General features: G+C 42.0%; 1 protein-coding gene across 2 annotated transcripts in view; it reads left to right on the top strand.

Annotated features, from left to right (window-relative positions):
- The window catches only part of SLTM (SAFB like transcription modulator), a 365442-nt gene that overhangs the window by 176116 nt on the left and 165254 nt on the right, over positions 1-24072 (top strand). The gene's annotated exons all lie outside the window — the stretch shown is intronic.

Genomic DNA, 24072 nt, shown 5'->3' with positions numbered 1-24072 from the left:
AGCTATTGCTGAGGTGTAGAGGCTGTTTGAGGTGTTATTAAAGGGACAGTCTAGTAAAAATCAAACTTTTATGATTCAGATAGGGCATGCAATTGTAAACAACTTTCCTATTGACTTTTATCATTAAATTTGCTTTGTTCCGATGGTGTTTTTTTTTTTTTAAAGCTAAACCTAGGTAGGCTCAAACTTATTTCTATACCCTTGAAAACTGCCTCCTAGCTCAGAGCGTTTTGAAAGTTTTTCACAGTTAGACAGTACTAGTTCATGTGTGCCATATAGATAACATTGTGCTCACTCCCGTGGAGTTATTTAGGAGTGCACTGGTTGGCTGAACTGCATGTCTGTCAGAAGCACTGAGATAAGGGGGCAGTCTGCAGTAGCTTAGATACAAAGTAATCACAGAGGTAAAAAATATATAAACGAGTTTATGCAAAACTGGGTAATAAAGGGATTATCTATCTTTTTAAACAATAAAAATTCTGGTGTAGACTATCCCTTTTTTTATTACTCAATATCTTGTAAAATAAAGCAGTTTCTCTTACTTGGTGTATTCAGTCCACGGCTTCATCCTTACTTGTGGGATATTCTCAATCCCTACAGGAAGTGGCAAAGAGAGCACACAGCAAAGCTGTCCATATAGCTCCCCTCAGGCTCCGCCCCCCCCAGTCATTCTCTTTGCCGCTTCTAACAAGTAGCATCTCCACGGGAGGGTAAAGAGTATGTGATGTTAGATTTGTAGTTTTTATTTCTTCAATCAAAAGTTTGTTATTTTAAAATAGTGCCAGTTTGTACTATTTACTCTGAGGCAGAAAGTGATGAAGATTTCTGCTGAGAGGAAAAAGATTTTAACATGTTGTAACTAAAATCCATGGCTGTTCCCACACAGGACTGTTGAGTACAGGAGAACTTCAATTTTGGGGAACAGTTTGCAGGCTTAACTGCTTAAGGTATGCTCAGTCATTTTCTCCTGTTAAGTGTAGTCAGTCCACGGGTCATCATTACTTCTGGGATATTAACTCCTCCCCAACAGGAAGTGCAAGAGGATCACCCAAGCAGAGCTGCTATATAGCTCCGCCCCTCTACGTCACACCCAGTCATTCTCTTGCACCCAACTAATAGATAGGATGTGTGAGAGGACTGTGGTGATTATACTTAGTTTTTATATCTTCAATCAAAAGTTTGTTATTTTAAAACAGCACCGGAGTGTGTTGTTCCTTCTCAGGTAGAATTTGAAGAAGAATCTACCTGAGTTTTTGGATGATTTTAGCCGGCGTAGCTAAAATTCATTTTGCTGTTCTCGGCCATTCTGAGGAGTGAGGTAAACTTCAGATCAGGGGACAGCGGGCAGGTTCACCTGCAAAGAGGTATGTTGCAGTATATTATTTTCTGAGGAATGGAATTGACTGAGAAAATACTGCCTATACCGATATAATGTAAGTTCAGCCTTAAATGCAGTAGTAGCAACTGGTATCAGGCTGTTTATGTATATATGTGTACACTTCAGTATTCTGGGGAATGGCACTTCTCTGGGTAATACTATATGCATATAATTTTTAGCCTAACTTGCAGTGGGAACGTCTAGCAACAGGCTGTTTAATGACATTTCATGTTATTTGATTTTAAACGTTTTTGCTGGCATGCTAAATTGTTTAATTATCTGAGGTACTGGGTGAAAAATTGTTTTTGGGCACTGTTTTTCCACTTGGCTGTCGTTTATTTTAATTTAAGACAGTTTACTGAACTTCCCTCACTGCTGTGGGTGAGGGGGAGGGGCCTATTTTGTCGCTTTTGCTACGCATCAAAAATTCAGTCAAAAGTCTTTTTCTCTTCCTGCATGATCCGGATCGTCTCTACAGAGCTCAAGGGTCTTCAAAAATTATTTTGAGGGAGGTAATCACTCACAGCAGACCTGTGAGATTGTGCTTTGACTGTGATAAAAAACGTTTATATTTTGTAAATTTTTTCTGCTATTAAGGGTTAGTTATCCATTGCTAATGGGGGCAATCCTTTGCTAAATTTATGCCTTTACCGGGAAAAATCTGATTGTTATAATTTTTCCGGTTCCTTATTATTAAACTGTCATAATTTTTTTCTGTGCTTCTTAAAGGCACAGTGCGTTTTCCATATTACTTGTAATTTGAGTGAAAAGTATTTCCAAGCTTGCTAGTTTAATTGCTAGTTTGTTAAACATGTCTGACTCAGAGGAATATCTCTGTGCTATATGTGCAAAAGCCAAGGTGGAGCCCAATAGAAATTTATGTACTAATTGCATTGATGCTACTTTGAATAAGAGTCATTCTGTACAAATTGAACATCATTCACCAAACAACGAGGGGGAAGTTATGCCGACTAACTTGCCTCACGTGTCAGTACCTGCATCTCCCGCTCGGGAGGTGCGTGATATTGTAACGCCGAGTACTTCAGGGCGGCCATTACAAATCACACTACAGGACATGGCTAATGTTATGACTGAAGTTTTGTCTAAATTACCAGAACTTAGAGGTAAGCGAGATCACTCTGGGGTGAGAACAGAGTGCGCTGATATTAGGGCCATGTCAGATACTGCGTCACAATTTGCAGAACATGAGGACGGAGAGCTTCATTCTGCGGGTGACGGATCTGATCCAAATAAACTGGATTCAGACATTTCAAATTTTAAGTTTAAGCTGGAAAACCTCCGTGTATTACTAGGGGAGGTCTTAGCGGCTCTGAATGATTGTAACACAGTTGCAATACCAGAGAAAATGTGTAGGTTGGATAAATATTTTGCGGTACCGTTGAGTACTGACGTTTTTCCAATACCTAAGAGACTTACTGAAATTGTTACTAAGGAGTGGGATAGACCCGGTGTGCCTTTCTCACCCCCTCCTATATTCAGAAAGATGTTTCCAATAGACGCCACCACACGGGACTTATGGCAAACGGTCCCTAAGGTGGAGGGAGCAGTTTCTACTTTAGCTAAGCGTACCACTATCCCGGTGGAGGATAGCTGCGCCTTTTCAGATCCAATGGATAAAAAGTTAGAGGGTTACCTTAAGAAAATGTTTGTTCAACAAGGTTTTATATTGCAACCCCTTGCATGCATTGCGCCTGTCACGGCTGCAGCAGCATTTTGGTTTGAGTCTCTGGAAGAGACCCTTGAATCAGCTCCATTAGATGAGATTACACACAAGCTTAAAACCCTTAAGCTAGCTAATTCATTTATTTCTGATGCCGTAGTACACTTAACTAAACTTACGGCTAAGAATTCCGGATTCGCCATTCAGGCACGCAGAGCGCTGTGGCTAAAATCCTGGTCAGCTGATGTTACTTCTAAATCTAAATTACTTAACATACCCTTCAAAGGGCAGACCTTATTCGGGCCCGGTTTGAAGGAAATTATCGCTGACATTACAGGAGGTAAAGGCCATGCCCTGCCTCAAGACAGAGCCAAACCTAGGGCTAGACAGTCTAATTTTCGTGCCTTTCGTAACTTCAAGGCAGGAGCAGCATCAACTTCCTCTGCACCAAAACAGGAAGGAGCTGTTGCTCGATACAGACAAGGCTGGAAACCTAACCAGTCCTGGAACAAGGGCAAGCAGGCCAGAAAACCTGCTGCTGCCCCTAAGACAGCATGAAGTGAGGGCCCCCGATCCGGGAACGGATCTAGTGGGGGGCAGACTCTCTCTCTTCGCCCAGGCTTGGGCAAGAGATGTCCAGGATCCCTGGGCGTTAGAGATCATATCTCAGGGATATCTTCTGGACTTCAAAGCCTCTCCCCCAAAAGGGAGATTTCATCTTTCAAGGTTGTCAACAAACCAGATAAAGAAAGAGGCGTTTCTACGCTGTGTACAAGATCTTTTACTAATGGGAGTGATTCATCCGGTTCCGCGGTCGGAACACGGACAAGGGTTTTACTCAAATCTGTTTGTGGTTCCCAAGAAAGAAGGAACCTTCAGACCAATCTTGGATTTAAAGATCCTAAACAAATTCCTAAGAGTTCCATCGTTCAAAATGGAAACTATTCGGACAATCTTACCCATGATCCAAAAGGGTCAGTACATGACCACAGTGGATTTAAAGGATGCCTACCTTCATATACCGATTCACAAAGATCATTACCGGTATCTAAGGTTTGCCTTCCTAGACAGGCATTACCAGTTTGTAGCTCTTCCATTCGGGTTGGCTACGGCTCCAAGAATCTTCACAAAGGTTCTGGGCTCTCTTCTGGCGGTGCTAAGACCGCAAGGAATTTCGGTGGCTCCGTACCTAGACGACATTCTGATACAAGCGTCAAGCTTTCAAACTGCCAGGTTTCATACAGAGTTAGTACTGGCATTTCTAAGGTCGCATGGGTGGAAGGTGAACGTAGAGAAGAGTTCTCTCTTACCACTCACAAGGGTTCCCTTCTTGGGGACTCTTATAGATTCTGTAGAAATGAAGATTTACCTGACAGAAGACAGGTTAACAAAGCTTCAAAATGCTTGCCGTGTCCTTCATTCCATTCAACACCCGTCAGTGGCTCAATGCATGGAGGTAATCGGCTTAATGGTAGCGGCAATGGACATAGTACCCTTTGCACGCCTACATCTCAGACCGCTGCAATTGTGCATGCTAAGTCAGTGGAATGGGGATTACTCAGATTTGTCCCCTACTCTGAATCTGGATCAAGAGACCAGAAATTCTCTTCTATGGTGGCTTTCTCGGCCACATCTGTCCAGGGGGATGCCATTCAGCAGACCAGATTGGACAATTGTAACAACAGACGCCAGCCTACTAGGTTGGGGCGCTGTCTGGAATTCCCTGAAGGCTCAGGGATCATGGACTCAGGAGGAGAGTCTCCTTCCAATAAACATTCTGGAATTGAGAGCAGTTCTCAATGCCCTTCTGGCTTGGCCTCAGTTAACAACTCGGGGGTTCATCAGGTTTCAGTCGGACAACATCACGACTGTAGCTTACATCAACCATCAAGGAGGGACAAGAAGCTCCCTAGCGATGATGGAAGTATCAAAGATAATTCGCTGGGCAGAGTCTCACTCTTGCCACCTGTCAGCGATCCACATTCCTGGAGTGGAAAACTGGGAGGCGGATTTCCTAAGTCGTCAGACTTTTCATCCGGGGGAGTGGGAACTTCATCCGGAGATCTTTGCCCAAATACTTCGACTTTGGGGCAAACCAGAGATAGATCTCATGGCGTCTCGCCAGAACGCCAAGCTTCCTTGTTACGGGTCCAGGTCCAGGGACCCGGGAGCAGTCCTGGTAGATGCTTTGACAGCACCTTGGACCTTCGGGATGGCCTATGTGTTTCCACCCTTCCCGATGCTTCCTCGATTGATTGCCAGGATCAAACAGGAGAAAGCATCAGGGATTCTGATAGCGCCTGCGTGGCCTCGCAGGACCTGGTATGCAGATCTAGTGGACATGTCATCCTGTACACCTTGGTCTCTGCCTCTGAGACAGGACCTTCTAATTCAGGGTCCTTTCAAACATCAAAATCTAATTTCTCTGAAGCTGACTGCTTGGAAATTGAACGCTTGATTTTATCAAAGCGTGGTTTTTCGGAGTCAGTTATTGATACCTTAATACAGGCTAGGAAGCCTGTTACCAGAAAGATTTACCATAAAATATGGCGTAAATACTTACATTGGTGCGAATCCAAGAGTTACTCATGGAGTAAGGTTAGGATTCCTAGGATATTGTCCTTTCTACAAGAAGGTTTAGAAAAGGGTTTATCTGCTAGTTCCTTAAAGGGACAGATCTCAGCTCTGTCCATTCTTTTACACAAGCGTCTGTCAGAAGTTCCAGACGTTCAGGCTTTTTGCCAGGCTTTGGCCAGGATTAAGCCTGTGTTTAAAACTGTTGCTCCACCATGGAGCTTAAATTTAGTTCTTAACGTTTTACAGGGTGTTCCGTTTGAACCCCTTCATTCCATTGATATCAAGCTGTTATCTTGGAAAGTTCTGTTTTTAATGGCTATTTCCTCGGCTCGTAGAGTCTCTGAGTTATCAGCCTTACATTGTGATTCTCCGTATCTGATTTTTCATTCAGATAAGGTAGTTCTGCATACTAAACCTGGGTTCTTACCTAAGGTTGTCACTAACAAGAATATCAATCAAGAGATTGTTGTGCCATCATTGTGTCCTAATCCTTCTTCAAAGAAGGAACGACTTCTGCACAATCTAGATGTAGTCCGTGCCCTGAAATTTTATTTACAGGCAACTAAAGATTTTCGCCAAACTTCTTCCCTGTTTGTCGTTTATTCTGGACAGAGGAGAGGTCAAAAAGCTTCTGCTACCTCTCTCTCTTTTTGGCTTCGTAGCATAATACGTTTAGCCTATGAGACTGCTGGACAGCAGCCTCCTGAAAGAATTACAGCTCATTCCACTAGAGCTGTGGCTTCCACTTGGGCCTTTAAGAACGAGGCCTCTGTTGAACAGATTTGCAAGGCTGCAACTTGGTCTTCTCTTCATACTTTTTACAAATTTTACAAATTTGACACTTTTGCTTCTTCGGAGGCTGTTTTTGGGAGAAAGGTTCGTCAGGCAGTGGTCCCTTCCGTATAAAGATCCTGCCTGTCCCTCCCGTCATCCGTGTACTTTAGCTTTGGTATTGGTATCCCAGAAGTAATGATGACCCGTGGACTGACTACACTTAACAGGAGAAAACATAATTTATGCTTACCTGATAAATTCCTTTCTCGTGTAGTCAGTCCACGGCCCGCCCTGTTTTTTATGGCAGGTCTAAATTTTTAAATTATACTCCAGTCAGCACTGCACCCTATAGTTTCTCCTTTCTCGTTTGGTTCTCGGTCGAATGACTGGGTGTGACGTAGAGGGGAGGAGCTATATAGCAGCTCTGCTTGGGTGATCCTCTTGCACTTCCTGTTGGGGAGGAGTTAATATCCCAGAAGTAATGATGACCCGTGGACTGACTACACTACAGGAGAAAGGAATTTATCAGGTAAGCATAAATTATGTTTTTTCTAACAAGACCTGGTAGTGCTGGAAGACTGACAGATATCCCATGAGGGAAGGTAAGCCATTTTCTGAGACACAGTATAGAATGATGGCTTCAGTTAAGGGCTTTAATACTGGCAGACACTGTGATGGGCTAAATCGATTACTTTATTAAGGTAATCTTATATTTTTTAAGCGTTTTTAAACGTTGAAAACACTTTTTGGGGACTTTTTTACGCCTGGCATATTATAAGACAGCTAATCTGACTCAGAAAGGCCCCATAACTCTGGAGAAGGTAGGAGGGGGCCTCATTTTCGCGCCTCTATTGCGCAGTTGATTTGCAACACAGCTCCACGCAGCTTCATGTGCAGAGCCTTTAGAGTACAGGAGGACTTCAGGGAGGCTTTATTTACACCTGCAAATAACCCTAAAGAAAGGTAAAGCCACAGCAAAGACTGTGGCATAGTACTGTAGTGGGTTAAACCGGGTATTTACTTCATTTTGCTCCGGTTTGGGCATTAAGGGGTTAAACAATTTGAAAACTTGTGTGCAATCATTTCAAGGCATTAGGATCATGTGGTGAAAATTTCATTAAGATCGGATGTTTCTTTCATGTAATTAGCAAGAGTCCATGAGCTAGTGACGTATGGGATATACATTCCTACCAGGAGGGGCAAAGTTTCCCAAACCTTAAAATGCCTATAAATACACCCCTCACCACACCCACAATTCAGTTTTACAAACTTTGCCTCCTATGGAGGTGGTGAAGTAAGTTTGTGCTAGATTCTACGTTGATATGCGCGTTGGAGCCCGGTTTTCCTCTCAGCGTGCAGTGAATGTCAGAGGGATGTGAGGAGAGTATTGCCTATTTGAATGCAATGATCTCCTTCTACGGGGTCTATTTCATAGGTTCTCTGTTATCGGTCGTAGAGATTTATCTCTTACCTCCCTTTTCAGATCGACGATATACTCTTATTTATATACCATTACCTCTGCTGATTTTCGTTTCAGTACTGGTTTGGCTTTCTACAACATGTAGATGAGTGTCCTGGGGTAAGTAAGTAAGCTTATTTTCTGTGACACTCTAAGCTATGGTTAGGCACTTTTTTATAAAGTTCTAAATATATGTATTCAAACATTTATTTGCCTTGACTCAGGATGTTCAACATTCCTTATTTTCAGACAGTCAGTTTCATACTTGGGATAAATGCATTTGTTTCAATCATTTTTTCTTACCTTAAAAAATTTGACTTTTTCCCTGTGGGCTGTTAGGCTCGCGGGGGCTGAAAATGCTTCATTTTATTGCGTCATTTTTGGCGCGGACTTTTTTGGCGCAAATTTTTTTTTCTGTTTCCGGCGTCATACGTGTCGCCGGAAGTTGCGTAATTTTTTGACGTTTTTTTGCGTCAAGTGTCGGCGTTCCAGATGTGGCGTCATTTTTGGCGCCAAAAGCATTTAGGCGCCAATTAATGTGGGCGTCTTTTTTTGGCGCTAAAAAATATGGGCGTCATTTTTGTCTCCACATTATTTAAGTCTCATTATTTATTGCTTCTGGTTGCTAGAAGCTTGTTCACTGGCATTTTTTTCACATTCCTGAAACTGTCATTTAAGGAATTTGATCAATTTTGCTTTATATGTTGTTTTTTCTTTTACATATTGCAAGATGTTCCACGTTGCAACTGAGTCAGAAGATACTTCAGGAAAATCGCTGCCCAGTGCTGGAGCTACCAAGCTAAGTGTATCTGCTATAAACTGTTGGTATCTGTTTCTCCAGCTGTTGTTTGTATTGCATGTCATGACAAACTTATTAATGCAGATAAAATTTCCTTTAGTACTGTTACATTAACTGTTGCTGTTCCGTCAACATCTAATTTTCAGAGTGTTCCTGATAACATAAGAGATTTTATTTTTTAAATCCATTAAGAAGGCTATGTCTGTTATTTCTCCTTCTAGTATACATAAAAGTCTTCTAAAACTTCTCTTTTTTCAGATGAATTTTTAAATGAACATCATCATTCTGATACTGATAATGGTTCTTCTGTCTCAGAGGTTGATGCTGATAAATCTTTGTATTTGTTCAAGATGGAATTTATTCGTTCTTTACTTAAAGAAGTATTAATTGCATTAGAAATAGAGGATTCTGGTCCTCTTGATACTAAATCTAAACGTTTAAATAAGGTTTTTAAATCTCCTGTAGTTATTCCAGAAGTGTTTTCTCTCCCTGATGCTATTTCTGAAGTAATTTCCAGGGAATGGAATAATTTGGGTAATTCATTTACTCCTTCTAAACGTTTAAGCAATTATATCCTGTGCCATCTGACAGATTAGAGTTTTGGGACAAAATCTCTAAGGTTAATGGGGCTGTCTCTACTCCTGCTAAATGTACTACTATTCCTATGGCAGATAGTACTTCATTAAGGATCCTTTAGATAGGGAAATTGAATCCTTTCTAAGAAAAGCTTACTTATGTTCAGGTAATCTTCTTAGACCTGCTATATTTTTAGCGGATGTTGCTGCAGCTTCAACTTTTTGGTTAGAAGCTTTAGCGCAACAAGTAACAGATCATAAATTTTATAGCATTATTATTATTCTATAACATGCTAATAATTTTATTTGTGATACCATCTTTTGATATCATTAGAGTTGATGTCAGGTATATGTCTCTAGCTATTTTAGCTAGAAAAGCTTTATGGCTTAAAACTTGGAATGCTGATATGTCTTCTAAGTCAACTTTGCTTTCCCTTTCTTTCCAGGGTAATAAATTATTCGATTTTCAGTTGGATTCTATTATCTCAACTGTTACTGGAGGGAAGGGAACTTTTTTACCAAAGGATAAAAAATCTAAGGTAAATTTAGGTCTAATAATCATTTTCGTTCCTTTCCTCACAACAAGGAACAAAAGCCTGATCCTTCATCCTCAGGAGCGGTATCAGTTTGGAAACCATTTCCAGTTTGGAATATATCCAAGCCTTATAGAAACCTATAGCCAGCTCCTAAATACCCATGAAGGTGCGGCCCTCATTCCAGCTCAGCTGGTATGGGGCAGTTTACGTTTTCTTCAAGGAAATTTGGATCAATTCCGTTCACAATCTCTGGTTTCAGAACATTGTTTCAGAAAGGTACAGAATTGGCTTCAAGTTAAGGCCTCCTGCAAAGAGATTTTTTTTTCTTTTCCCGTGTCCCAGTAAACCCAGCAAAGGCTCAGCATTTCTGAAATGTGTTTCAGATCTAGAGTTGGCTGGAGTAATTATGCCAGTTCCAGTTCTGGAACAGGGGCTGGGGTTTTATTCTATCTCTTCATTGTACCAAAGAAGGTCAATTCCTTCAGACCAGTTCCGGATCTATCTATATTGAATCGTTATGTAAGGATACCAACATTCAAGATGGTAACTGTAGGACTATCCTGCTTTTTGTTTAGCAAGGGCATTATATGTCTACAATAGATTTACAGGATGTATATCTGCATATTCCGATTCATCCAGATCACTTTTAGTTTCTGAGATTCTCTTTTTAGACAAGCATTACCAGTTTTTTGGCTCTACCGTTTGGCCTAGCGTCAGCTCCAAGAATTTTTTTCAAAGGTTCTCGGTGCCCTTCTGTCTGTAATCAGAGAACAGGGTTTTGGTATTTCCTTATTTGCACGATATCTTGGTACTTGCTCAGTCTTCACATTTTCGCAGAATCTCATACGAATCGACTTGTGTTGTTTCTTCAAGATCATGGTTGGAGGATCAATTTACCAATCAGTTCATTGTTTCCTCAGACAAGGGTAACCTTTTTAGGTTTCCAGATAGATTCAGTGTCTATGGCTCTGTCCTTGTCAGATAAGAGAAGTTTAACATTGATATCAGCTTGTCAAAACCTTCAGTCACAATCATTCCCTTTGGTAGCCTTATGCATGGAAATTTTAGGTCTTAGGACTGCCGCATCGGATGCGATCTCCTTTGCTCGTTTTCACATGCGACCTCTTCAGCTCTGTATGCTGAACCAGTGGTGCAGGGATTACACAAAGATATCTCAATTAATATCTTTAAACCGATTATACGACACTCTCTGACATGGTGGACAGTTCACCATCGTTTAGTTCAGGGGGCTTCTTTGTTCTTCCGACCTGGACTATAATCTCAACAGATGCAAGTCTTCCAGGTTGGGGAGCTGTGTGGGGGTCTCTGACGGCACAAGGGGTTTGGGAATCTCAGGAGGTGAGATTACCGATCAATATTTTGAACTCCGTGCAATTTTCAGAGCTCTTCAGTCTTGGCCTCTTCTGAAGAGAGAGTTGTTCATTTGTTTTCAAATAGACAATGTCACAGCTGTGGCATACATCAATCATCAAGGAGGGACTCACAGTCCTCTGGCTATGAAAGAAGTATCTCGATTTTGGTTTGGGCGGAATCCAGCTCCTGTCTAATCTCTGCGGTTCATATCCCAGGTATAGACAATTGGGAAGCGGATTATCTCAGTCGCCAAACGTTGCATCCGGGCGAATGGTCTCTTCACCCAGAGGTATTTCTTCAGATTGTTCAAATGTGGGAACTCCCAGAAATAGTTCTGATGGCTTCTCATCTAAACAAGAAACTTCCCTGGTATCTGTCCAGATCCCGGGATCCTCGGGCGGAAGCAGTGGATACATTATCACTTCCTTGGAAGTATCATCCTGCCTATATCTTTCCGCCTCTAGTTCTTCTTCCAAGAGTATTCTCCAAGATTCAAAAGGAATGCTCGTTTGTCCTGCTGGTAGCTCCAGCATGGCCTCACAGGTTTTGGTATGCGGATCTTGTCCGGATGGCCTCTTGCCAGCTGTGGACTCTTCCGTTAAGACCAGACTTTCTGTCGCAAGGTCCTTTCTTCCATCAGGATCTCAAATCCTTAAATTTTAAGGTATGGAGTTTGAACGCTTGATTCTTGGTCACAGAAGGTTTCTCTGACTCTGTGATTAATACTATGTGACAGGCTCGTAAATCTGTATCTAGAGAGATATATTATAGAGTCTGGAAGACTTATATTTCTTAGTGTCTTTCTCATCATTTTTTCTTGGCATTCTTTTTGAATACAGAGAATTTTTCAGTTTCTTCAGGATGGTTTAGATAAAGGTTTGTCCGCAAGTTCCTTGAAAGGACAAATCTGTGCTCTTTCTGTTCTTTTTTCACATTAGGATTGCTAATCTTCCTGATATTTCATTGTTTTGTACAAGCTTTGGTTCGTATAAAACCTGTCATTAAGTCAATTTCTCCTCCTTGGAGTTTGAATTTGGTTCTGGGGGCTTTTCAAGCTCCTCCTTTTGAACCCATGCATTTTGTGGTCGTTATATTACTTTCTTGGAAAGTTTTGTTTCTTTTGGCCATCTCTTCTGCCAGAAGAGTTTCTGAATTATCTGCTCTTTCTTGTGAGTCTCCTTTTCTGATTTTTCATCAGGATAAGGCGGTGCTGCGAACTTCTTTTGAATTTTTTACCTAAGGTTGTGAATTCTAACAACCTTAGTAGAGAAATTGTGGTTCCTTCATTATGTCCTAATCCTATGAATTCTAAGGAGAAATCATTGCATTCTTTGGATGCTGTTAGAGCTTTGTATTATTATGTTTAAGCTACTAAGTCTTTCCGAAAGACTTCTAGTCTATTTGTCATCTTTTCCGGTTCTAGAAAAGGCCAGAAAGCTTCTGCCATTTCTTTGGCATCTTGGTTGAAATCTTTATTTCATCATGCCTATGTCGAGTCGGGTAAAATTCCGCCTCGAAGGATTACAGTTCATTCTACTAGGTCAGTTTCTACTTCCTGGGCGTTTAGGAATGAAGCTTCGATTGATCAGATTTGCAAAGCAGCAACTTGGTCCTCTTTGCATACTTTTTCTAAATTCTACCATTTTGATGTGCTTTCTTCTTCTGAAGCAGTTTTTGGTAGAAAAGTACTTCAGGCAGTGGTTTCAGTTTGAATCTTCTGCTTATGTTTTTCTTAAACTTTATTTTGGGTGTGGATTATTTTCAGCAGGAATTGGCTGTCTTTATTTTATCCCTCCCTCTCTAGTGACTCTTGTGTGGAAAGATCCACATCTTGGGTAGTCATTATCCCATACGTCACTAGCTCATGGACTCTTGCTAATTACATGAAAGAAAACATAATTTATGTAAGAACTTACCTGATAAATTCATTTCTTTCATATTGGCAAGAGTCCATGAGGCCCGCCCTTTTTTGTGGTGGTTATGATTTTTTTGTATAAAGCACAATTATTCCAATTCCTTATTTTATATGCTTTTGCACTTTTTTCTTATCACCCCACTTCTTGGCTATTCGTTAAACTGAATTGTGGGTGTGGTGAGGGGTGTATTTATAGGCATTTTAAGGTTTGGGAAACTTTGCCCCTCCTGGTAGGAATGTATATCCCATACGTCACTAGCTCATGGACTCTTGCTAATATGAAAGAAATGAATTTATCAGGTAAGTTCTTACATAAATTATGTTTTTTTGATGATTTGGTAAAGTGTGTGCCTTTTTAATATTTAAAGAGACAGTAACGTTTTTTCAAAAAGTATTTTTTTAAATATTTTAGTGTTGTCTGAGTCTGTCAAACGTGTCTGAGCCTTCAGATAGACCTTGTTCTTTATGTTCAAAAGCCATGGCAGTACCCCCATTGCATTTATGTTTAAAGTGTGCAAAAACATCTAAGCATTTTAAGGATCATTCCGTGACAATTAAAAATGCTGCCCAAGATGATTCCTTAACGGAGGGTAATGAGGATAGTCCTCCTTCCTCCCCCCATGTGTCTACACCAGTTACGCCCGCGCAAGCGATGCCTAGTACCTCTAGCGCATTGGCCCCTATTACTTTACAGAAATTAGCAGCAGTAATGGATAATTCCCTTGCAGCATTTTTATCCAAACTGCCTGTTTTTCCAAGAAAGCGCGATAGCTCAGTTTTAAATACAGATGATGAGCAATCTGAAGCTTTGAATAATTTATCTGTAGTACCCTCACAAAACTCTTGAGGTAGCAGTGAGGGAAGGGCTGTCTGAGGGAGAAATTTCTGACACGGGAAAAGTTTCTCAGCAGGCAGATTCAGATTCCTTAGCGTTTAAATTTAAGCTGGAACACCTCCGCGTCCTGCTTAAGGAGGTTTTAGCTACGCTGGATGATTGTGACCCCATGGTGGTCCCTGAAAAATTGTGTAAAATGGACAGATATTTAGAGGTCCCTGTATACACTGAGGCATTTCCGATCCCAAAGAGGGTGGCGGATATTGTGACTAGGGAGTGGGAGAGACCAGGTGTACCCTTTTCTCCCCCACCTATCTTTAAGAAAATGTTCCCCATAAACGACCCTAGGCGGGACGCGTGGCAGACGGTCCCTAAGGTAGGGGGGGCTGTTTCAACACTGGCTAAGCTTACAACTATACCAATAGAGGACAGTTGTGCTTTCAAAGATCCTATGGATAAAAAATTGGAAGGATTGCTGAAGAAAATTTTTGTTCAGCAAGGTTTTTTGCTTCAACCAATTGCCTGCATTATCCCGGTAACTACTGCAGCGGCTTTTTGGTTCGAGGCCCTGGAGGAGTCGCTCCAGAGGGAGACTTCATACGATGAGGTCATGGATAGAATTCACGCTTTAAAGCTGGCTAATTCTTTTATCACTGATGCCGCTTTCCAATTAGCTAAACTAGCGGCGAAAAACTCAGGTTTTGCCATCGTGGTGCGACGAGTGCTTTGGCTCAAATCGTGGTCGGCGGATGTGTCGTCCAAAACAAAACTGTTAAATATTCCCTTCAAGGGGAAAACCCTTTTCGGCCCAGAGCTGAAAGAAATTATTTCAGATATCACTGGAGGCAAGGGCCATGCCTTTCCACAAGATAGGCCGTTTAAGGCCAAAAACAAGGCTAATTTTCGCTCCTTTCGCAACTTCAGGAGCGGACCTGCTGCAACCTCTGCTGCCGCAAAGCAAGATAACGCTTCCCAGCCCAAGGCAACCTGGAGACCCTTGCAGGGCTGGAATAAGGGTAAACAGGCCAAGAAGCCTGCTCCTGCTACCAAGACAGCATGAAGAGGTAGCCCCCGATCCGGGATCGGATCTGGTAGGGGGCAGACTTTCTCTCTTTGCTCAGGCTTGGGCAAGAGATGTTCCGGATCCCTGGGCATTAGAAATAGTTGCTCAGGGGTATCTTCTAGAATTCAAGGACTTTCCCCCAAGGGGAAGGTTCCACATTTCTCGTTTGTCTTCAGACCAAACAAAGAAACAGGCGTTCTTACGCTGTGTAGAAGATCTACTAAAAATGGGAGTAATACACCCAGTTCCATTTGCAGAACAAGGACTGGGCTTTTACTCAAACCTGTTCGTAGTTCCCAAGAAGGAAGGAACTTTCAGGCCAATCCTGGATCTAAAAATTCTAAACAAATTCCTCAGAGTTCCGTCTTTCAAGATGGAAACCATTCGGACAATCTTGCCGATGATCCAGGAAGGTCAATATATGACTACCGTGGATCTAAAGGATGCGTACCTACATATACCTATCCACAAAGATCACCATCAGTTCATTTTCACAAAGGTGCTAGGTTCCCTTCTGGCGGAACTAAGACCGCGGGGCATTGCAGTAGCACCTTACCTAGACGACATCTTAATACAGGCGTCGTCTTTTCACAGAGCCAAGGCTCATACGGACATCGTTCTGGCCTTTCTAAGGTCTCACGGGTGGAAGGTGAACGTAGAAAAGAGTTCTCTGTCCCCGCTCACAAAATCTTTCTGACAGAGGTCAATACTTGCCGAGTTCTTCATTCCATTCCTCGGCCTTCCGTGGCTCAGTGCATGGAAGTAATTGGTTTAATGGTTGCGGCGATGGACGTAGTCCCTTTCGCCCGAATTCATCTCAGACCACTGCAACTGTGCATGCTCAAACAGTGGAATGGAGATTACGCAGATTTATCTCCTCAAATTCAAATGGATCTAAAAACCAGAGACTCTCTTCTCTGGTGGTTGTCTCAAGATCACCTGTCTCAGGGAATGAGTTTCCGCAGACCGGAGTGGATCATTGTCACGACCGATGCCAGTCTGGTAGGCTGGGGTGCGGTCTGGAACTCCCTGAAGGCTCAGGGACTATGGTCTCGGGAAGAATCTCTTCTCCCGATAAACATTTTGGAGCTGAGAGCGATTTTCAAAGGATATTAAAACCAGTGAGCGCAGGGTGAACAACACTAAACTCCTGAGAATACCTATGTTTTCCCAAAATAGGTAAGTGAAATGACTAAAAGGGGAAGTGAATCAGGAGCGCTACAGCTAAAGGTGCTAAAAAATAAGACAATATGTTTGATACTTAGAAATATGACAAGAACAATAACGTATCTAAAATGAGACACAATTTAATTGACAAAAATAATCACAAATAATAACAAGTAAAAACGGACGTCTCCAGGCGTGGCCTCAACTAGCAGAGGCCAAATTCATCAGATTTCAGTCGGACAACATCACGACTGTAGCGTACATCAATCATCAGGGGGGAACAAAGAGTTCCCTAGCGATTAAGTATCCAAGATTATCAAATGGGTGGAGGATCACTCCTGCCATCTATCTGCAATTCACATCCCAGGGGTAGACAACTGGGAGGCGGATTTTCTAAGTCGTCAGACTTTCCATCCGGGGGAGTGGGAACTCCACCCGGAGGTTTTTGCTCAGCTGACCCAGCTTTGGGGCATTCCAGAGTTGGATCTCATGGCGTCCCGTCAGAACACCAAACTTCCCCTTTACGGATCTAGATCCAGGGATCCCAAGGCGGCATTGATAGATGCATTAATAGCGCCTTGGTCATTCAGTCTAGCTTATGTCTTTCCACCGTTTCCTCTGATTCTGGCTATTAGCCGAGGGAGAAAACAGGAGAAGGCTTCGGTAATTCTGATAGCGCCTGCGTGGCCACGCAGGACTTGGTATGCAGACCTAGTGGACATGTCATCGGTCCCACCATGGAAACTGCCATTGAGGCAGGATCTTCTAATCCAAGGTCCTTTCAAGCATCCAAATCTAGCTTCTCTGCAACTGACTGCTTGGAGATTGAACGCTTAATCCTAGCTAAGCGGGGTTTCTCTGAATCAGTTATAGATACTCTGATACAGTCGAGAAAACCTGTCACCAGGAAAATTTACCATAAGATATGGCGGAAATATCTTTGTTGGTGTGAATCCAAGGGTTACTCGTGGAGTAAAGTTAGGATTCCAAGGATATTGTCTTTTCTCCAAGAAGGTTTGGAGAAAGGTCTGTCAGCTAGTTCCTTAAAGGGACAGATATCTGCTCTGTCTATTCTCTTACACAAGCATCTGGCAGCTGTACCAGACGTTCAAGTGTTTGCACAGGCCTTAGTTAGAATCAAGCCTGTCTACAGACCTGTGGCTCCTCCATGGAGTCTAAATTTAGTTCTTTCAGTTCTTCAAGGGGTTCCGTTTGAACCTTTGCATTCCATAGATATCAAGTTATTATCTTGGAAAGTTTTTTTTTAGTAGCTATCTCTTCTGCTCGAAGAGTTTCAGAATTATCTGCTTTACAGTGTGATTCACCCTATCTGGTGTTCCATGCAGATAAGGTTGTTTTGCGTACTAAACCTGGTTTCCTTCCAAAGGTGGTTTCTAATAAGAATATTAACCAGGAAATCATTGTTCCTTCTCTGTGCCCTAATCCAGTTTCTAAGACGGAACGACTGTTGCACAATCTTGATGTTGTTCGTGCTTTAAAGTTCTATTTAAAAGCAACAACAGATTTCAGACAAACATCATCCTTGTTTGTTGTCTATTCTGGTAAGAGGAGAGGCCAGAAAGCGACTGCTACCTCTTTCATTCTGGCTGAAAAGCATCATCAGACTGGCTTATGAGACTGCTGGTAAGCAGCCTCCTGAACGAATTACAGCTCATTCCACCAGAGCTGTGGCTTCCACATGGGCTTTCAAGAATGAGGCTTCTGTTGAACTGATTTGTAAGGCAGCGACTTGGTCTTCACTGCATACATTCGCCAAATTTCAAATTCGATACTTTTGCTTCTTCGGAGGCTATTTTTGGGAGACAGGTTTTGCAAGCAGTGGTGCCTTCCGTTTAGGTTACCTGACTTGTTCCCTCCCTTCATCCGTGTCCTAAAGCTTTGGTATTGGTATCCCACAAGTAAGGATGAATCTGTGGACTGGATACACCAAGTAAGAGAAAACAGAATTTATGCTTACCTGATAAATTACTTTCTCTTACAGGTGTATTCAGTCCACGGCCCGCCCTGATATTTAAGTCAGGTTTAACCGTCGGTCGAATGACTGGGGGGGCAGAGCCTGAGGGGAGCTATATGGACAGCTTTGCTGTGTGCTCTCTTTGCCACTTCCTGTAGGGATTGAGAATATCCCACAATTAAGGATGAAGCCGTGGACTGAATACACCTGTAAGAGAAAGTAATTTATCAGGTAAGCATAAATTCTGTTTTCGTTTTTGTATTTGTTCAAAAAAATAAATCAGTTTTGTTTTTAAAATTTAAAGAAAGCGTTTTCTTTATTTAAATTGTTCATAATTTAATTATTTATATTTATTCTGTTACAGATTACAGATGTCCTTTATGTTTAAATGCTAATATTGAACCACCAATTCTTTTGTTCCTCATGTGTTGAGAGAACATTAAATCTTAAGGATAGATTTTTGAGCCTATATTGTCTAAGACGGATGCTGTCCAGGAGTCTTCTGACAATGTGCAAGATATGCCGCATTTTTCTCCTCAGGTGTCCCAAATTTTAGTACCCATTAATTCAGTGCTCTGCGCTTCCTCTCAAGCTCCGGCTGGGGTCTCCATGCCTTCTGCAGTTTCTGATGCGTTGTCTGCTTTTCCCATGCTACATGGAAAGCGCAAGAGGAAGTCTAAAGAATCAGTGCATAAGGTATCTGACTTGGTCGTGGCTATTCCGAATGTTTCCTCTCATAAATCTGATGAGGAAGATTTTTCGGTAGCATCTGAGGGTGAAATCTCAGATTCTGACAGTGTAATTCCTTCCTCTGATGCTGAAGTTATATCCTACAGGTTTTAGCTGGAACACCTCAGTTTACTACTCAAGGAGGTTTTGGCTACTCTGGACGACTCTGACTCTACTGTCATTGTCAACCCTATGATGTGCCTTCCATGCTGGAATGTTTTCCCGTATCAGATCGGGCTTCAGAAATTGTTAAGGAGAAGCCGGGTATTCCTTTTTCTCCTTCTCCTATTTTTAAGAAGATGTTTCCCATTGAAGACTCTATCAAGGAGTCTTGGCAAACGGTCCCCAAGGTGGAAGGGGCAATTTCCACCTTAGCTAAGAGAACTATTATTCCCATAGAGGATATCTGTTCTTTTAAGGACCCTATGGATAAGAAACTGGAGGGTTTTCTTAAGAAAATGTATGTTCACCATGGTTTACAATGGCAATCTGCGGTGTGTATTGCTACCGTTTCTAGCGTGGCAACTTACTGGTTTGATGCGTTGTCTGATTGCTTTCAAACAGACATTCCCCTTTTAGAGATCCAGGACAGGATCAGGGCTCTTAAATTTGCCAATTATTTCATTTCTGATGCTTCCCTTCAAGTTATCAAGTTGGGAGCGAAGATTTCTAGTTTTGCCATTCTGGCTCGAAGAGCTTTATGGCTGAAATCTTGGTCTGCAAATGTGTTGTCTAAGTCTAAGCTTTTGTCTATTCCTTACAAGGGTAAGACCTTGTTTGGCTGATATTTCTGACATTACAGGAGCAAAGGGTAATTTCCTTCTTCAGGATAAGAAATCTAAGCAGAAGAGGGACATCAGAGTAATTTTTGTTCCTTTCAAAACTTCAAGGGTAAACCTTCCTCTCCCTCTACAAAACATTCAAGACCTTTCCCCCCCCAGGGGCAGATTTTATTTCTCAAGATTATCTGTAGACCAGATAATGAGAGGCGTTCTTACGTTGTGGATCTATCCGAAATGGGAGTGATAGTTCCTGTTCCAGTACAGGAGCAAGGTCTGGGATTTTACTCCAATCTGTTTGTGGTTCCCAAGAAAGAGGGAACCTTCAGACCAATCTTGGATCTCAGGAGTCCTAAACAAATTTCTCAGAGTACTGTCCTTCAAAATGGAAACTATTTGTTCCATTCTTCCCTTAATTCAAGAGGGTCAATTTATGACAAAAGTAGATTTAAAGGATGCGTACCTTCATGTTCCCATCCACAGGGATCATCACACGTTTCTGAGATTTGCTTTTCTCCACAAACACAAAAGTTTGTGGCTCTTCCTTTCGGGCTAGCTACAGCTCCCAGAATTTTTTTTCTAAGGTTCTGAGATCTCTGTTGGCAGTGCTCTTGTTACAGGGTATTGCAATGGCGCCTTATCTGGATGGCATTCTGGTTTAGGCCCAGTCTTTTCATCTAGCAAGCTCCCACACGGTGATGCTTGTATCTTTCCTGCGCTCTCACGGTTGGAAGATGAATCTGGAAAAGAGTTCCTTAATTCCATCTACAAGGGTAGTCTTTTTGGGAACCATAATAGATTTCGTTTTGATGAAAATATTTCTGACGGACATCAGAAAATCCAATATTTTAAAATCTTGTCTGTCTCTTCAGTCCTCTCCTCAGCCATTAGTGGCTCAATGTATGGAGGTAATCGGTCTCATGGTAGCCGCCATGGATATTTCTTTTGCTCGTTTCCATCTCAGACCTCTGCAATTATGCATGCTCAGACAGTGGAACGGGGATTACGCGGATCTGTCTCCATGAATTCATTTGGATCAGATGACAAGAGATTCTCTTCCTTGGTGGTTGTCTCAGGATCATCTCTCCCAGGGAACCTGTTTTTGCAGACTTATCTGGATGATAGTGACTATGGAAGCCAGCCTGACAGGTTGGGGAGCAGTCTGGGGCTTTCTAAGGGCTCAGGGGACACGAATTTGGGAAGAATCTGTTCTCCCCATAAACATTCTAGAGCTAAGAGCTATCTTCAATGCTCTTCTGGCCTCAGCTTCTGACCGGTTTATCAGATTTCAGTCTGACATCATAACCTCAGTGGCTTACATCAGCCATCAGGGTGGAGCTCGAAGTTCTTTGGCCATGAAAGATATCAAAGATTATTCAGCGGGCGGAGACCCACAACTGTTTATCTGCGATCCACATTCCAGGAGTGGACAATTGGGAAGCCGATTTTCTCAGCAGACAGACCTTTCACCTGGGGGAATGGGAATTGCATATGGAAGCGTTTTCCAACTTGATTCTCAAATGGGGACCGCCGGATCTAGATCTCATGGCATCTCGTCAGAATGCCAAGCTCCCGAGGTACAGGTCGAGGTCCAGGGACCCTCAGGTGGTTCTGATAGATGCTCTGGCAGTTCCTTGCAATTTCAATCTTGCATACCTATTTCCTCCGTTCGCTCTCCTTCCTCGGGTCATTGCTCGGATCAAGCAAGAGAGGGCGTCGGGGATTCTCATTGCTCCAGCGTGGCCTCGCAGGATTTGGTATGCAGACCTAGTGGAGATGTCATCTCTCCCTCCTTGGAAACTTCCTCTAAGAAAGGACCTTCTACTTCAAGGGCCCTTCATCCAAATCTAGTTTTCTTTGAGGCTGACTGCTTGGATATTGAGCGCTTAATTTTATCTAAGCGTAGTTTTTCAGATCAGGTCATTGAGACTATGATTCAGGCTCGCAAGCCTGTTACCAGGAAAATTTACCATAAGATTTGGCTTAAATATCTGTATTGGTGCGATTCCAAAGGCTGCTCTTGGAGTAGAGTTCGTATTTCTAGGATTTTATCTTATCTTCAAGAGGGTTTGGAGAAGGGGTTATCGGCAAGCTCCTTGAAAGGTCAAATTTCTGCCTCATCTATTTTGTTACATAAACGTCTGGCAGAGGTACCAGATGTTCAAATCGTTCTGTCAGGCCTTGGTCAGAATGAGGCCTGTGTTCAAACCTGTTACTCCTCCCTGGAGTCTAAATCTTGTCCTTAAAGGGACAGTCTAGGCCAAAATAAATTTTCATGATTCAGATAGAGCATGTAATTTTAAACAATTTTCCAATTTACTTTTATCACCAATTTTGCTTTGTTCTCTTGGTATTCTTAGTTGAAAGCTTAACCTAGGAGGTTCATATGCTAATTTCTTAGACCTTGAAGCCCACCTCTTTCAGATTGCATTTTAACAGTTTTTCACCACTAGAGGGTGTTAGTTCACATATTTCATATAGATAACACTGTGCTTGTGCACATGAAGTAATCTTTGAGCAGGCACTGATTGGCTAGACTGCAAGTCTGTCAAAAGAACTGAAAAAAGGGGCAGTTTGCAGATGCTTAGATACAAGATAATCACAGAGGTTAAAAGTATATTATTATAACTGTGTTGGTTATGCAAAACTGGGAAATGGGTAATAAAGGGATTATCTATCTTTTAAAACAATAAAAATTCTGGTGTAGACTGTCCCTTTAAGGTTCTTCAGCAGGTTCCCTTTTGAACCTATGCATTCCTTAGATATTAAGTTATCTTGGAAAAAAAAAATTCTTGTTGCTATTTCTTCTTCTCGTAGAGTCTCTGAACTCTCGGCTTTACAGCATGAGTCTCCCTATCTTATCTTTCACTCGGATAATGTTTACGTACTAAATTGGGTTTTCTTCCTAAAGTAGTTTCAGATCGGAACATTAATCTGGAGATTGTTGTTCCTTCTTTATGTCCTAATCCTTCTTCTCATAAGGAACGTCTTCTGCACAACCTAGACGTGGTTTGTGCTCTGAAATTCTATTTGCAGACGACTAAGGATTTTCGTCATTCTGCTCTGCTTGTAGTTTTCTATGGGAAACGGAAGGGGCAGAAAGCTACGTCTACTTCTTTCTTTGTGGCTGAAGAGTATAATTCGCTTCGCCTATGAAACTGATGGACAGCAGCCTCCCGAGAAGGTTACGGCTCATTCTACAAGGGCTGTTTCCTCTTCCTGGGCTTTCAAAAATGAAGCTTCTGTATAACAGATTTGCAAGGCTGCAACTTGGTCCTCTCTACATACTTTTTCAAAATTCTATAAGTTTTGATAATTTTGCCTCGGCTGAGGCTTTCTTTGGGAGAAAGGTTCTTCAAGCAGTGGTGCCTTCTGTTTAGGTTCCCTGTCTTGTCCCTCCCTTATCTGTGTCCTCTAGCTTGGGTATTGAGTCCCAATAGTAATTAGATGATCTGTGGACTCATCGTGTCATTAGATAGAAAATAAAATTTATACTTACCTGATAAATTTCTTTCTTTCTTTCTTTCTTGACACTAGTCCACGGCCTGCCCTGTTTTTGAGGACAGGATATTTTTTATGTTATGTTATAAACCTCAGGCACCTCTGCACCTTGTTGCTTCCTTTCTCTCCATTACTTTGGTCGAATGACTGGGGTTGGATAGAAGGGAGGTGATATTTAACAGCTTTGCTGTGGTGCTCTTTGCCGCCTCCTGCTGGCCAGGAGGTGAATATCCCAATAGTAATTAGATGATCCGTGGACTCATCGTGTCAAGAAATAAATTTATCAGGTAAGCATAAATTTCGTTTTCCACAAATAATCTTTATCTCAAATTCTCTACCGTTCGGATCCTGACTCCTCCCAAGCCCTATTTCCTTCTTCAATTAGTGACATTTTCAGTGGTCCCACCCGCTCTCCATGCGCCTCAAATGCGCGTTCAAGATACATAATGCCAATGCGCATGGGCAACTCTACGATGCTTTTTTCACCGCGCATGCGATAATCGCAGTTCCGTATTTTCTTCTGCACATGCGCTACTTAGTCATTGACACACAGTATTGAATTAATTACTATATTCATTCAGTAATATGAGAAGAGACAGCAGACCCGTTTTGCAAACTATTAAATATCTTTTTGGAGCCGTCCGTAACGAAGCAATTTTCTGCCACCTACATGTAACCGATACGCATGCACGAAACGGGACTGCGCGTTGTCTCCAATCTGAATAAAATTAGAATAGCGCATGCTCAGTTGAGCAATGAGGCGGATGACGTAGAGGGATGGCCGCCTAACGGCCAAAATTTCAATTGGATTAGAGAACAACCAATAAGGATTGAATTGTGGAGTTTTAATAATAGATTAATAACGGCAATAACCTGTTTTTTGATGATATAAAATGATGAATGAAAGTCATATTTTTAAACAAATAATGATATTCTAGATCGAGGTGAGGGTAAC

The sequence above is a fragment of the Bombina bombina genome, chromosome 6, assembly GCF_027579735.1.
Source record: "Bombina bombina isolate aBomBom1 chromosome 6, aBomBom1.pri, whole genome shotgun sequence".
Lineage (NCBI taxonomy): Eukaryota > Metazoa > Chordata > Amphibia > Anura > Bombinatoridae > Bombina > Bombina bombina.
Note: the sequence above shows the minus strand (reverse complement) of the source record. Positions and strands in the feature narration are given on the sequence as shown.